We start from the raw sequence: 15687 nt of genomic DNA on the forward strand, positions 1-15687 counted from the left end.
AGATGTGTTTATACTCTGACTGGATTCCACCTGTAATAAACCTGAAGCACTGCCTGTATGTACAGTACTGTAGAAGGTTACAAACTCGTCTATATATGGTCAAAGTCCAAAAAAACTTCAGACTTCAGTGTCTTTCAGGGTCTGAGTAACAATATAAAGTCGTGTATTTTTCACAGTTGTCCTTTAAAAGAAAGGGAAAAAGGGACACGTGACAGGTATTTCCATTAGTATGAACACACTGAAGGAAACTACTTTCTTTGTGTGATTTAGGTGATACAGCTACCTGTATACATTTTGAAGAAGCCAGCATACTCTCCTAAAATTCACCTGACTGTTGGCTGCACAAGACACAATCAAACACCAGGGGGCCTGGCAGATTGCAAATCTGATCCTGAGAGTTCAGGGCCGGAGAGCATATGTGAATGTGTCTGCATGGCTGATGGAACAGAGTCCCAAAAGGTCTCTGAAACCACTGTGGTTGTTCAGTAATGTTCACTGTTCATCATCCAACATATTTAAGACAGTAAAGCATGTTGGTGGTAGCATCATGATACGGGGTTATAATCTCAGCAGCAGAGACTTTACAACTAAGGAAAGGAAGAATGGAGTGTAAAGAAAGCTTGTTATGAATTTCACCATAGTAAGACTAGAGTAAAAACCTTTAGGTTTTAGGTTGAAAGGCCTTACCTTTCAATTTGACAGTAAACACAACACTTTAGATGCCTCAGGATAAGTGTCTATCTGCCCTTCTATTCTATTCTAGCCAAAGGGCCTTCAGCAAAGTACCAAACAAAAGATTTCAATGCTTTCAGAATTCAGAGTCTTTAGTTAACGAGTTTTAATCAATTTTGTAAAAATGGCTTACACTTCATCCCTTTTAAAGAGAATTTATAACACAAAGTCTGTTTTTGCAATTAGTGGGAGCTAGTTTTCTTTAAAAAATATTTTTTCAAGAATTTTAAGTTTGTACAGCAAGTCCTTTTATCCCATGATGTCTACTTCTTTCCATCCTCACTGCTTCTGAGTCAAGTTCAACATTCCTTTGCCACAGGGAGTGTTAAACTCCACGTTGGAAACTGCTGATGTAGCCACATTGCATGGAGGGTCTGTTTGTTGTTATGCTATTTGGTCTGTTAGCAGGTTTCTCTTAAGTTAAAGTCAGCAGTGTTTCACTCTGAATTTCATCACATTGCTGTTGTGGTTCTCTGTCTAATGTACTGTGCAGTTTCAGTTTCACTCACCGATGAGCTCAAAGTGGAGCCGAAGCCTCTGTGTCAGTGTTGGTCTTGTTTAGTGCTGAACTGTTGACTCTGCTCAGCAATGACAGGTTGGTGGTGTTACCGTCCCATCTGTTCGGCCCCGGAGCCCCTCTGTCATGCAGGTCACCTCCGCATTAATCTCACTAATTAGCCTAATGAGCCTGTTTCTTGGTGGGCCGACAAACGAGTACGACCTGAACACACAGGAACCAGACGGCTTTGCTTTGCAGGACCAGAAAACACAGATTTCCTGGCAGCTTCTGACCTAAATACAGCTCAAACCCACACACACACACACCCGCGTGCGCGCATGCACACACAATTACGGTGCTTATTTTCTGTTTAAAACATGAATACACAGAAACACAGGACAAATGTGGTGACACACAGACTTAGTTAATATAATCCATCACACATACACAAATAAACACAAAGAAAAAGAAAGAATGAATGAAGAATCTCAGAGCAGAAAATCCATTGTGACTGGTCAAAAACACTAAATGACAAACCTTTTGGTTTGCTTGGTAAATGATGTAAAATCTTTTCATGTGTTTTCTTTTAGAGAAAAAAAAAGAGGCAAACATACATAAATTTAAGAATAAGAAAAAAGTAATAAAACACATAGAGGTTGCTTTTGAACTTTTCAATGGAACTTATATATATATTATAACTTGTATGTTAAAAAACTAAGCCTAAAGGTGTGGGAAATCATTTTTAGGTACTTGATGTAAAAATAAAAATGTATTAAGAAAAATTCTGCATTCACAAAACTAACTGTAACACAGTATAGGAATGAGGACATTTCATGTACATTAGGGAAAAATGTTTGTTTTGTAATAATTTTTTGGAATATCTGAAGTCTAGATCATCCCATATTATAATTACTGGGAAGATTAATACTCAATGTAGCACTGAAACAACAATAAGTGGAAGAAAATGGATGGATGGATTTTACATTTGAACGTGAGATGAGGAGAAGGTGGATCCATCCATCCATTTTCTTAACTGCTTATCCAAGTAGGATTGTTGATAATGTTAGGCAACACCTCCATCAGCATCACCATGATGGAGACAAAGAGTCCCCAATCTACCAACACCTCTGCAACTAAACCAAGCCACAAAAAATAAAGCTACAGTTTGTTATGTCAACTGTTAATTGATAAACCTAGTTACCTAACCAAAGAGCTGCATGTTAAACTTTTACTATGGCTGGAAACTCTTTAAATAAGCGCTGGGAGATGGATAAAGTAAAGCAATTCACAACGTCAAGCTCAGCTATAGTCCTGCTGGATCAGCTGATATCAGTGCCAGCACACATTGGCCATGCCATGCTGTTTAAGGTGCTTTAGCCTGCCTGCAGTTGCTGCAAGCTGCTTTGCAACCCTCCTCCTCTTCAGCTCCTCTTTTCATGAAATATACCTAAGGCACTGACTGGAGTTTGCTTTGCTCTGTACAGGGGGTCTTGCTGCTTCTTTCCAAGCCTCTGGCTGTGCCCCTTTTAGTCATTTCATATAAGCACATTGTGGGAAAATCCCAGAAGAGAACCAAGCCATAAAATAGAAATCTTTTAACTATAGCAGTCATGACTGAACTGTTTATGAAAAATTCATGATGATCAGCAGTTTGTACTTATCAGTCTTACCATAAATGTCATGGCCGTTGGTGTTACTGCCACATCTAAGACATTTGCACTGTCCACATCTTAATGTATCTGCTGTGGCTTTGGACATGATCCAAGCAACATTGGAAGAAGCTCCAGACTGGACAGGCTAATAGTTTTTACATGCTGACATCAGGAATGTGCTCTGATAGCAGACTGCGTTACTTTATTAGATTTGAATATCTTAAAAAAACTTTATTAATAAGCTCTTATTGGATCTTTTGACTTATATCCACTGTTTGAATGTCTTGCCTTTGATGCCACAGACATAAGAAAAAGAAAGCCTTTGATAGCCATAGCAAACTTTCTTTAAAGTTCTAAAGTCAATAAAATGCAATATCTGCAGGAGAGTGGTGAAGGGTGGGGGGGGTGGGGGGTGGAGTAAAATTAGAACTTGTGGCATTTTAAATGGTCAGACTTGGTGACCTTCAGGTAACATTAAATGTATTATGCATTCAGAACATAGACTTATTAACATTAGCTCCACTGTTGCTGGTTTTTACTGTCAACTGTAGCAAAGCCCCCTGGTCAGGAGCAAACACCATTTGTCCTCAGAAGACGTAGGACAGGGTTAATGAACATGTCATGGAGCAGTGGCAGAATGCGTGGCGAAAGCCCTACAATCCTTCAGCGCAGCCGAATGGCCCGGTTTAGCTGTGATAGTTAATTAAAAACCTTATTAATGTCATATTAGTGTCACTGCCATGCTTGTCTGGTAATTGGTGCCTAAAACACAATTAAAATTATGTTATTAACTGAGAGAAAGGAGCGAGATGCCTCAGTATGAAGTTATGTCTTTTGTTACACAGAGTGGTCCAACTGGGGGAAATACAAAATGTACACTTTTAAAACTCACCCTTGAATAAGTCAAAGTCATTTGACTGCTGAAAAGTGTTCCTTCAAACATGAAAATGTCTTTTCCCTTCCTCTGATTCTGATTGACTAAACACATGGCAATCAAACGTGTTTCTCTTCTTCCATTAACCAAGTCACTCACCAATTCACTGCCATTTAATTCACATTATTTCTATTTTAGCTGAACCGAGTACCTTGTTGCAGAGGTCACATCCCTTCATCATTATTATCATCAAGAGCATTCTCATTACACTGAGGCATCATCAGTACATTATCACTGGAGTCTTCGGGGATGCTGAGCTCTTTTGTTGCTGAGCGGTGAACTTCTTCACTTTTTCAGCATCCATAAGCTCATCCAGGCTCCAAACTTGGTGGCTTCATCTTAACTGGTTGTAAATGCCTGCCTGCTATACAGCTCCATGTACCGTATTGGTCTGAATGTAAGATAACCCTGATTACAATACGACCCCATCCCCATTGTCCAATACCAGAGAATAGATAAGGAACATGTTATCAGACCAGTCTAAATGGGAAAGTTCCCCCTGACACACTAATACCATGAAAATCCTCTTTATCCTGGAAGCTTTTTCTGTGGTAACGATGAGAAATAGTTCTGTTTAGGCAGAAACTGGTGTGGCTTTTCCAATGCAATAAATTCAGATTGCATCTTTTCTTTAAACTTCTGATCATGACATCCTGTGACCCAAAAACAATTAAAAGATAGTAAGACGTTGGGTGTTTTTGTCTGGTGAAAGTGAGCTGAAATAGTTTTCTGGTGGGAGTGAGTTTTCATTCCAGCTTGTCAGTTTGATGTTGTAAGGCCACTTCCCTTCTGTTTCTTAGTGTTTGCCTTCTCACCACATCTTCAGTTTCCATGTTTTCTCCTGGTTCGTTTCTGTGTTGGTGTCCTCGATTTCACTTCACTTGCATGTTGGCAATTTCATTTCCTTGTATGCATCCTGCTGCTCTACTTTCCATCTTTGCCTCAGCATTTTTGCAATTCCCCGACCGTTGCCAGCTGTGTTTCATTACCAATCAGCCTTCACTATATAGTTAGCCTTGCCTCTGCTTGTGTCTCTGTTCCTTTGGCTGTCTGTCCCCTTTGTATGCTAAGTTTTTCTCTGGTTCTCCTTTTTCTGCTCCTGCCGTGTCAAATTATTTCCATTTTAGACTCTAGTTGGATTCAGTCTGCAGTGCCCTTTGTTTTTTTTGAACAGCAGTTTTATGTCTGTGTACATTAGACAAAATAATTATTTAATTTAAATATATTTTAATATGCAGCTTTAATATGTTTGTCTGGAACAGGTCTCTCTTCCAAATGAGATATTGGGTCTCAATGGGACTACCTGTATAAATAAAGGTTAAATGAAAAATATATACACTTCAAAACTCATGTTTTATGTACCCACAAAACAACAGCCAATATCAGCTGAAACAAAAAGGTTTTTGTTTGCATGGAGCAAAGGATGATGTCGGGTGGTTTTGAGATGCATGTCTATAAAGTCTATCCACAGGAATAGATTTCCTTTGACACAACCACAATAATTTTCTAACCTTCATGCTTGCTGACCTGAATACAGCCCAAGTGAAAATTTGCCACTGTTTTTTGAAAATGAGCCCATTCTTCACAAATCCTTACGTTTTAAATGGTGTGAACTATTTTAAGGTACCAACATTACAGCTTTGTACAATCAGAGCACTGAAAAGTGATAGTGATTACCTTTTCTGTAGACAGTAGGGGAACATACTTGCTGAATCACTTCACAATACAAGCACAACATACAAAAGGTTTTTCAGCCTCAGTTCTTTTCATGTAAAAAGGTGCGGTGATGACTAACAGGTTAACCACAGGGTCATTGTACCCACAGCACTGGTGATGGTGTCATTCTGGAAGTCCATGTACTACAACTGAGGCATTTTTGTATTTAAAACAAATCCTTACCTGTGGAAGGTAAACAGGAGATGTATTGCTTTGGTCTCATTTTGTGTTGTTTATTTTTAGAGGTGTCGTTGTTGGTTTTTAGACCAGATTCAGTAGAATCAATGTGACAGACTCATCGTTGGTTGGCGTTGTCTGTGTAAGGTTTCTGGGGTCACCTCTCAGAGATAAAGTGGGGAGTTTGGTCATTGTGATGGGGATCAGATTAGGAAAGAACCAGTTGAGGTGGTTCAGCCTTTGCCTAGGAACACCGGGACACCTCCTAGGTGAGATGTTTGGGCATGTCCAACTGCCAGACTCATTCACACAGGAGTAATTATGTCTCTCAGCTGGCTTGGGAACACCTCAGTATTCTCCAGATTAGGTGGAGGAGGTGGCTGGAAAGAGAGAGGTGCAGGCTTTTCAGTTAGATTGTTGGCTCTGTGACACTGATTCAGACAGGTGGTAGAAAAAGGATTGAAGGTCAGACTTGGTGTATATTGGTGTTTCATGATTGAACACTGTCAATCACGTCTTAACTGTTTCCAAAAAGTGGAAGGACATTCTGAAACCATTGCTGCCACTGTTTGCTGCCAACACAAGCAATCCACGAGGTGAGTCATGTGGTTGGATCCTCAGTCAGGTGTAAGCTTTGACCACACATGTGACTTTTGGTTCAGATAAATTGCTGGAAAAACTTTTTGGATAAAGTAATAAAGAAGTGAAGATTACTAGTAACCACAACTAGCATTTTTAAGGGTTCTTTGGTGCACAAAGGCAATCATGAAAATGTCTCTGGTTTACTGAAGCAGATGGTGCTGGGAAGCAAATGAAATATACAATTTGGAGATGCATTTATTGAAATGATAAAACATAATTTTGTTACAATGCTTTGCAAAAAAATTGAATGAATACAAATTTGATTTCTCTGTGCCCCCAGAGTTGGATGGTCAGCAAATAAGAGAGCAGTGGTCTTTATACACACACACACACACACACACACACACACACACACACACACACACACACACACACACACACACACACACACACACATTACAGGAACAGGAAAAAGCTTGAAGGACGATCTCACAAACATAAAACTCTAGAGATTGTTTGAAAGTGAGGTCTTCACATTGCTGACAGCTACTGTGCAGTCTACCCATAATCCCCTGCAGGTGTCTATAGCCAGCACTGGTGTGTTGACCCCTAAACGTATGCTGCAGGGTGTGTGTGTGAGAGTGTGTGTATTAATATTCAGTCTGCAGGCAGGGGAAGAGGAAAGGAAAGCACAGACGGATTAAAGTAAACTGCTCTGAGTTAAAGCAGAATAAATTAATTCAGAAAAATTTGTTTTATTTTTTTTTAACACATTGATTAGCTCAGACGGGATTGTAAAGTTATTCAGATCCATACATTAACAAGCTTGATGCATTAATTGTTTTGCAAGTACTTTTTTTCACTGTGTTTATAAAGATTAGAATTTAAATTCTTTAATAAAATCACATTTAAATAAATATTAAAATGCATTAACAATATAGGAAATCAATTAGAATCAGTTCATTAGAATAAATCCATATAAAAAGTCATTTAAAAGATTTTTCATTTTAAATTAAATCAATAACAGTACAAGGAAGGAAAGACAAGAAAGAAAAATAGAGGCAGTGAAAGGAAAGATTTGAGGAAACAAGAGAACGAATGAGGAAAACTGGAGATCTCTTCATCGCTCCCCAAGGAAACGCCCCTCCTCCATCTTCACGCTCCGCTGACACTGATTGACAGCCACCAACCCCCTACTCACACATGCACACCCACCGGTGACTAAACATGTACACTAAATATAAACCGAAAGCCTCTGGATGTTTGTTGAGGGGGCTTTTGGTTGACTCTCTGCACGCCTGTATTTGTGTTTGTCTGCCTGTGTTGTAGAGTCTGAAAGTATCTGAAAACCTCACTGTGGATTTATTTTTGTGGAACATCGTCAGCTGTTTACAGACAGTTAACAGCATGTTCCTACTTATAGTCAAGTTCAGGGTGTTTGCCGTTTACTCTAAAACAGGATTCATTTGAGAAATTCCAATAGAGTCAACAACCTGGAAGATGATACATGTTGTTTGGCTTTATTGTCCACAATCAAGCCTTTCTGCAGTATCTGAGGTGACAGCAGATAGTTGGCCGGATCAGTAGTTTGCTGTAGTGGTGGATGATTATTCAGATTTTAATTTAATTTAGAATTTTGGCTGAAATCCTAAATTTTAGCATTCTTTATAAGGAAAACAAGATTATTGAGATAAAATTATTCATTTTTTGGATTCAGTTTTTGCTACAGTTCACCTGAACTTAATCATGATTTGGTTCAGGTAGAGCCAAGATGGCGGAAAGACTCAACAATAGCTTGTAATAATGTTTCCAATCATGAAACTAAGAGGTGTCATTAACCCTCAGGTATGGTGGAATCCGGCAGAGAAGTCACTTGGCTGTTCTTCAACTCCCCATTGCTCTCTCTATGGCAACTGTGCAGGGTTATACTTGAGTCCGTTACAACTTGGACCTTTTTGTTAGATCCATCTGTGCCAACAGAGATCCTAAAGTGAAAGGTGCAGGCCAACATTGACTGTATGTTGCTCTTGATGATATTTGAGCTAATGGAAAATAGGATTTAAAAAAATCACCATAAATTTCTCTGACAAAAAATAATGATTGTGTTTTTTGCCACCAGAGCAGCGCTGTTTCATTCTTCTTTGTTCTTGAGGAGCACAGGTATTAGATTGCTAAACCCTTAATGCTTTCCGAACCCATTCTTAATCCTAGATTTGCAATCATTGAAGAAGTCTCTGTATGTGTTTTCCATTCACTTGCTAATTGTATGGGCCCAATACAGTGCACTTGTGTTTGAACAAAATAAAATATACAGCAGATACACAGACATTTTCTTATATTCTTTTTTCTTTCTGTATGATGGCATAGAGATTGGGTATCCCCAATATGGTTATTTCAGACACAGAAGCCCCACCAACCTCCTGTCAAAATAAAAGAAAGTGAGAAGGAGCTAAAAGATGTAGTAGGAATACTGCACTAAGGCCAAATATTAGATAAAGAAGGCTTATTCTGACCTCTGAATCATGCAAAGTTTCTTTAGTAAAATCCAAGAATAAAAATATGGAGCTGAAATTTAAATAAATCAGTTTTAAGGAAACATTTGGTGACAACTGGAGGGCAGTGATGATGACAAGTTGCATCGCAAAAGGGACAAGTAAAATTCAAATCCTAAATCTCCTCTAATACTAAAAAACAAAGAAAAAAACCCTTGGGCAAAATTTTTTTAAAGTGTTAAAGTAAATATCAAAAGAGATCCAATGATGTGGTTTTCTGTATGCACTGCAAATTTGAATTTGCTTAACAAACCAGTTTAATGGTTTTGAATAAGCACTTGGAGTACAGTGAAGTGCTTTGTCAGCTTTGATGGTGTAGATTTGTATTGTTTACATTGTATTACCCCAAAAAATGGGCGATCAGTGAGTGGAATTTGATTTCCATGTGTCACGTGAAGGCTGTGTGCAGGCAGGAGTGGTAGTAGGAGGACCCAATGTGCAGACACTCGTAGGCAGAAAGTAACTTAAACTCAGGTTTATTGCTAGATAGCAAACAGAGAACTAGCAAAACTGGGAATACAAATACTAAACTGAAAACAAAAATAACCTGAACTGGAAACCAGACAGAACACAGCAAGATGAGGGTAGATAAGAGTAGATCACGACACGGACATAGAGAAACACAGGGCTTAAATACACAGAGGGGGCAATCAGGGAATGGGTAACAGGAGGGAAGCACAGCTGGGGCAAATCAGGCCTAACGAGACAAAGGAAGCAATATCAGACGCATTTACATGAGACACAGACTTTCAAAGTAAAACAGGAAACATAACACAGAGACGCGAACTTGACAAGGGGATACAGCTGACAGGGGAGACAGAGCAACTAGAGAACACAGAGACATAAACCATAAGACAGAACTCTAACAAAGAAACCAAAGACTATGATAAATAATATAATAAACTCAAAACCCAGGCATCCTAACACCATGTACATTATTCTCCTGCAGTTCTTCTCTTGTTACGTTAATGACGAGTGAGAAAATGACTACAGGACAGGCAGCTGTTCGAGTATTTCAGTTTCAGTTATTTGCCTTCAAATGGTTGTGCTGATGTAAAGTGAATAAATTAATCTGTGTCACCGCAATCAGTTATAATTGTGTCCAGTAGTTTTCTCATCAGACATCTGACTAATAGGCTCTATTATTATGTGAGTAATGTAATGATGTAGCTGTGATGTAGAAATTGGATAAGGATGATTAGATGAATGAATTCCATACTGAAGCAATAATGAGACCTTTTTAAAATTTGTATCGAGAAAATTGTCTCTGAGGTAGCAATAATAATATGATGGTAAGAATAACTGATTAGTCATTACATTAATACTAATCCAAAGGTGATTTTTAATGTTATTTTTTAATATTATTTAATTTTTAAAGATCATCATAATCATTAGCTGTAGCCCTACATGTTATTTCCAGGGCCAACAACTAATACTGGGAAGGTTCTAGTGGTACCAGTGGACATTTCCCCAGCAGGTAACACTTCAGAATCCTTCTCAAGACTTCCTGTTTGATGGGCCAGTCAAATTCAAATAATCAAAATCCCTCTTTTTCTCTTCACATGGACTCTTTGCCAGTGTGCAACTAAAGCTGCTGCGACATAATAGACCAAGGTTTCGAAGCATACTACAAATGGAAACCAGGAAGCTTCAACCTTTAAATGTCAGAGTTAAAAACCTTGTAAAAATTAATGCTATTAATTCTCCTGTCTTTTTATATTTCCTGTTTCTCGTAGCACCTGGTTTTAGAAATGTGGGAACACAGAAAACCATATCTTAACACAAAAGCCCAGGGTCTATGACACTACAGAACATCAGGGTTTTGCTGTAAGTGGATAAACTTGTGCCTCCATAACAAACGCTTCTAATGTCACCTTCTAAACTTGTTGTTGTGTCTGCTGATTATAAACTGCCAACACCTGTGTCTGACGTCTCTGAGCTCTTTGAACGCAGAGGAGGTCCTACTTTCATCATGGCTCTCTATGAAATTGCACCAAAGGCCTGTGCTGTGATTGGTCCTTTTTGAATGTCAAAGAGCTTCTGTGGTGTGAGTGAAGGGGCTCTTGACCATGTGAGAGAACATGTTGGATAAAAGGCTGATTGTTGGTAATCAACGTGTTTGATTCCCTCATTAGCAATGCCCGTGTTATCCCCCATTTCTTTGGTGGCCTCGATCTGCACGCCAGGTCAACATGCTATTGACCTTTGACCTTAAATTGCACCCTGTTAAATTTCTTTTTACACCTACACGTACACACCCAGCCTTTGTTCCGGGGGTCACACTGTTGACCCCCAGTCGCCAGACGCTCCCTGTTTGTTTCCTGCTTTAATACACAACTCACACATGCAGGGCTATTGTGTTTGTGTGTGTGTGTGTGTGTGGGAGGAGGAGGACTGAGGGTGATGACTGATGATGGTGAAGAAAGAGGCTCCCTCTGTCTGTTAACACCCATAAACTAGCAATCTGTCACCCTCACACCGTATGTGTGTGTGTGTGTGTGTGTGTGTGTGTGTGTGTGTGTGTGTGTGTGTCTCATGCTGGCCGGTCGCTGCTTCGTCTCGAGGGACGGCAGTTGGAAAGCCTGTGGCTTCTGTCTTGATTGGTCACGGATGTCACACACATACACAGACACACACATGCACACAAAGAGGCGTGCTGTGTGCGGTGACAGGGTTGCGGTGTCCTCACAGCAGCAGATGTGTCTGAGCTTTGATGAGTCTTCAGCGTCTGTCGGGCAACAAAAGTTCTCACTTTCAGTCAAATCAACGTTCTTATTATAAAGAATAAACATCAGCTAAATGAGGTCACTGCACAAAGATCCAGAAAGGAGAATACCCTAATATTAATAATGAGGGAGATAAAACAATCCTTTCATTAAAATGACCAAAAACCCAATGGCTGCAATAATGCTGCTCAGTTGTTAAAGTGGCAGTAAATACTAATCAATTTTATGTCAAACAGTCTGGGAACAATACATTTCAATATTTACAATGCAACAGTTGATAGAGACAAGCATGAAAACTGTGTTCGGTTTATTAAAAATATTTCACTATCAATGCCAAAGATATGGGAAACAACAGTTGTAGTCTCAGTTTCAAAGGATTACCTTGATTTCTATGATTAGGGATAGGAATTGGAAATCGGTTCTCTTGTTCAATTCCCTGGAATTGCTTGCTTATCAGTTCTCCTTATCTATTGTATTTGCACTTACACTACAGTCAGCTGATTTCAGTTCTTGTGGGATGGTAAAGTACAAACTGCATCCAAGACAGAAACAAACAAGTTCCTAACACAACTTTGGCTCTTTGCATGCATCTGCAAAGACAGCTTGCTAACGCTAAGCTAGTCAAGAACCTGTCTTTTTCTCATATGTTACATAAAATGTTACAAGTGAAACATAAAACAGTAGATAATTGCAATGAAAGAGGGTGCCAGGCACAGGGTAAGAAACTTTGGTGAACCCTAACAGAAGCAGCCAAAGATAATGGTCTCAAAATTACAATACATCATATTTTACATTAACTTCTTGAGTCAAGTTTAGTGTAATTAGGTACTACATCGAGTTTAATGTTGGATAAGTAGGTTTATAAAAGTGCTTAAGGATATGGATATAAGCCTAGCCAACAAAATTACTTTTTTTCCCAGCTTGTCATTATATCCTTTTTTGTGCATGTTTTGAAACATATAGACAGTACTTGTGATACCCTTATTAAACTTATTGCACTTCATCACCATGGGCAGTCTCCAGGTGACAAGTGTAATAGTCACACTTTTTACAATTTTTAGTCAACAGACGGTTGATGTGAGCTCAAGTCATGCATAGAAACGGAAACAGATTGTCACGTTCATAGTATTGTCTAATGGGACCAACTAATGATTCAAAGAACATGGTGGTCATTTTTACGATGGCTATCTTGAATTTGTAAATTACTCATGTTTTTTTATCAAAAGAGTGATGATTAAAAAAAAGTGCCAGTTGTGTTTTTGTATCCCTTTGCAAGGTTTTCAGTAGAATGTCACATTACCTTCTGCAGTGTCACATTGGAAGTAGGACGAACTCTTTCTAAAAGTAACCTTGCTGCCTCCACATAATTTTATTCTAATAACACCATGTTACAAAGTTACAAATGCTCTTAGGCTGAACCAGCGTATTCCTTTTTACAGTGATTGCAGCTTCTGCAGCACTCATAAGAAACACCAGCATAAGTGGTACTCTTAATTAAGCCTTAAACATAGGGAATAAAAAAATGTCTGCGATGCATAATTGAGTCAAGGTTAGTTATTTGTGATAAGTGGATGAGAAATCAACAGATAAAACTGCCATTAGCCAGCATTTTGTATGTTTGATGAATGTGTCTATATGAGAAGCTTATGTCCCCATTCTTTATCTGACATGCTCAGCTCTGATTCATCACGGTCAGGCCGGGTGTGGGCAGACATACTCTGAAACATATGCCTTCAGGATAGTGGGTGTGTGCATCACACTGGGAGGCAAATTGTAAAGTGCTGTATAAATGCAGCCATTAACGCAGAAAGTTTAATCTTCAGGCTCGCTTTTACTGTTCCATGTGGCAGGGTCAAAGCCTCTATCTGGTAAAACACATTTTCACATGCTGTACCGTGCTCTACGTGCCTCATAAATGGATATGTAAAACAGGAAATGACCCTTTAATGCACCTGAACCTTAAATTTGCTTATTTCTCACAGGTGCAATCAAATATATACAAACAACAACAGAGGCTAAAATTAATGTGCAAGGAAATGGAAAAAATGCCCAGAAGGGTTTAGTGATTGCCTAAATTACATGCATAAATATAAAAAAAGAACAGCAAGGTTACACTTTTATTAACCAAAACAAAATTAATAAGCACAAGAAAACAGAAGAACAGGCTCTTAAAGTATTAAAACATTAAATAGTACTCAAGGCAACCACAACCTTGTTTTTTTAAATGCATATTATACCATGTATTTACCTGTACTGTGGGTGGATGCTGTACAAACAATTTCATATGTTTACATAACCAGCTTCGTACAATCCATTTTTACACTTAGACTGGACTCCTCATTGGACACAGTAATTATGAATGGAGGGAAAAGGAGGTGATACAATTCTACGGGGTTAAACACCGACGCTCTGTCAGGTGCTGCTTGTGTCATAGACCAACACAGAGTCCCGCCACCATTGTAGCCTGGTGGCGGGACATCCATTGTAGCATTGTATCACATTTTTTTACACATTGACAGTCAAAGGAGCTTGTAAAGAAAAGCGTCTGGACTTCTTTAAGTTGCTTGAAGACGTTTCACCTCTCATCCGAGAAGCTTCTTCAGTTCTAAGGTCAAATGGTGGGGAGTCCCAGATATAAACCTAGTGGGAGTGTCCCCCCACAGAGGGACAAAAGGACCCCCTGATGATCCTCTAATCGTCTGAGCCAAGGTGTGAAAGCGGGTGTGGGTCCCAATCAGCCAGGGTTTCGGGTGAGCTCATTGTGAAACCTGGCCCCACCTTATCATGTGATTTCCTGAGGTCAGATGGCCCAGGATGTGAGTGGGCGTTAAGGCGTCTGGGGAGGGATCTCAAAACTGGATTATAGATGGCAGACAGTTGGTGTCGTAAACCACCGCCTCTGTTCAAAGATGGTCGCTCACAGTGGACATAGATGGCTTCTTTCACTCTTTCAAACCATCTGTCCTCTCTGTCCAAAATGTGAACATTGGCATCCTCGAAAGAGTGTCCTTTATCCTTAAGATGCAGATGGACTGCTGAGTCTTGTCCTGTGGAGGTGGCTCTTCTATGTTGTGCCATGCGCTTGTGAAGTGGCTGTTTGGTCTCTCCAATGTAGAGGTCTGGGCATTCCTCGCTGCACTGTACAGCGTACACCACATTGTTAAGTCTGTGTTTTGGAGACTTAACAAGTAAAAGACCAGTTGAAGATGTTCTGTTTTGTTTTTCATTCTTCATGAGGAATAAGTCTCTAAACTAGCGCGGCCTATGGAAACACAGACCCAACAGACAAGTTTAGGGCTAACCTAAACCTATCAATAACTCCTGGATTAATTACCCAGGAGTCTGCTGCTCTCTGTTTATTTTACCAATCACTGCTTCATAGCCTCATAGGACTGCTGTTCACGTATTTATCTTTAACCATGACTGTATCACAACCTGAAACACATATTGTAACCATGGCAAAGAAAGGCTGCTGTTCATTTGTTGTCATAAACAAAAACTTTACTGTATGTCACTGTTGAAACATGACAAAATACACTCTAAGAAATAAAACGTTGGATTTAATTGACAAAGTTAAGGCAATCTTTTCCACAAAACCTGGTCAATTAAAGATAAATCAATATGGTTGTTATCTGCAATTTCAATGGTGATGTATATCAGAAGTGAAATTGTTCATTAAAAGCAACAGCTTTCCTTTCATTGTTACTATTTAACACCATTAATTAGAATTTAAACACTTTGTTCATTTTATTAACTGTATTGCTTTAGGTTCAATTGACAATATTAATTTGAATTTAATGGCACCATTTAGATTGTGTTTTGGACCTAATTAATTTGATTAATTATGATTTAATGAATAGTTTCATCTATATGCTAAATGTTTAGGTACCAACAAAACAAGTCTAGAAAGGTTCCTGAGTTGTCATCTATACATTGTAATTAGGTGTTTGGACCTTTCAGAGGTCTTCAGCAAAGGTCTAACACTTAACTACACAGTACAGGTGACAACTCAAGAACCTTTTTACACTTGCTCACACGTTACCATTTATAACATTCAAGATCCTTGCACTTCAATAGAAAACTCTTACACCAAAGCTTACATAAAGTGTAAATGCAA

General features: G+C 39.0%; 1 protein-coding gene across 2 annotated transcripts in view; it reads left to right on the forward strand.

Annotated features, from left to right (window-relative positions):
- Positions 1 to 15687, forward strand: part of dcc (DCC netrin 1 receptor) — a 346228-nt gene that overhangs the window by 64644 nt on the left and 265897 nt on the right. The gene's annotated exons all lie outside the window — the stretch shown is intronic.

The sequence above is a fragment of the Neolamprologus brichardi genome, chromosome 7 (assembly GCF_056152115.1).
Source record: "Neolamprologus brichardi isolate AB-2024 chromosome 7, ASM5615211v1, whole genome shotgun sequence".
Classification (NCBI taxonomy): domain Eukaryota; kingdom Metazoa; phylum Chordata; class Actinopteri; order Cichliformes; family Cichlidae; genus Neolamprologus; species Neolamprologus brichardi.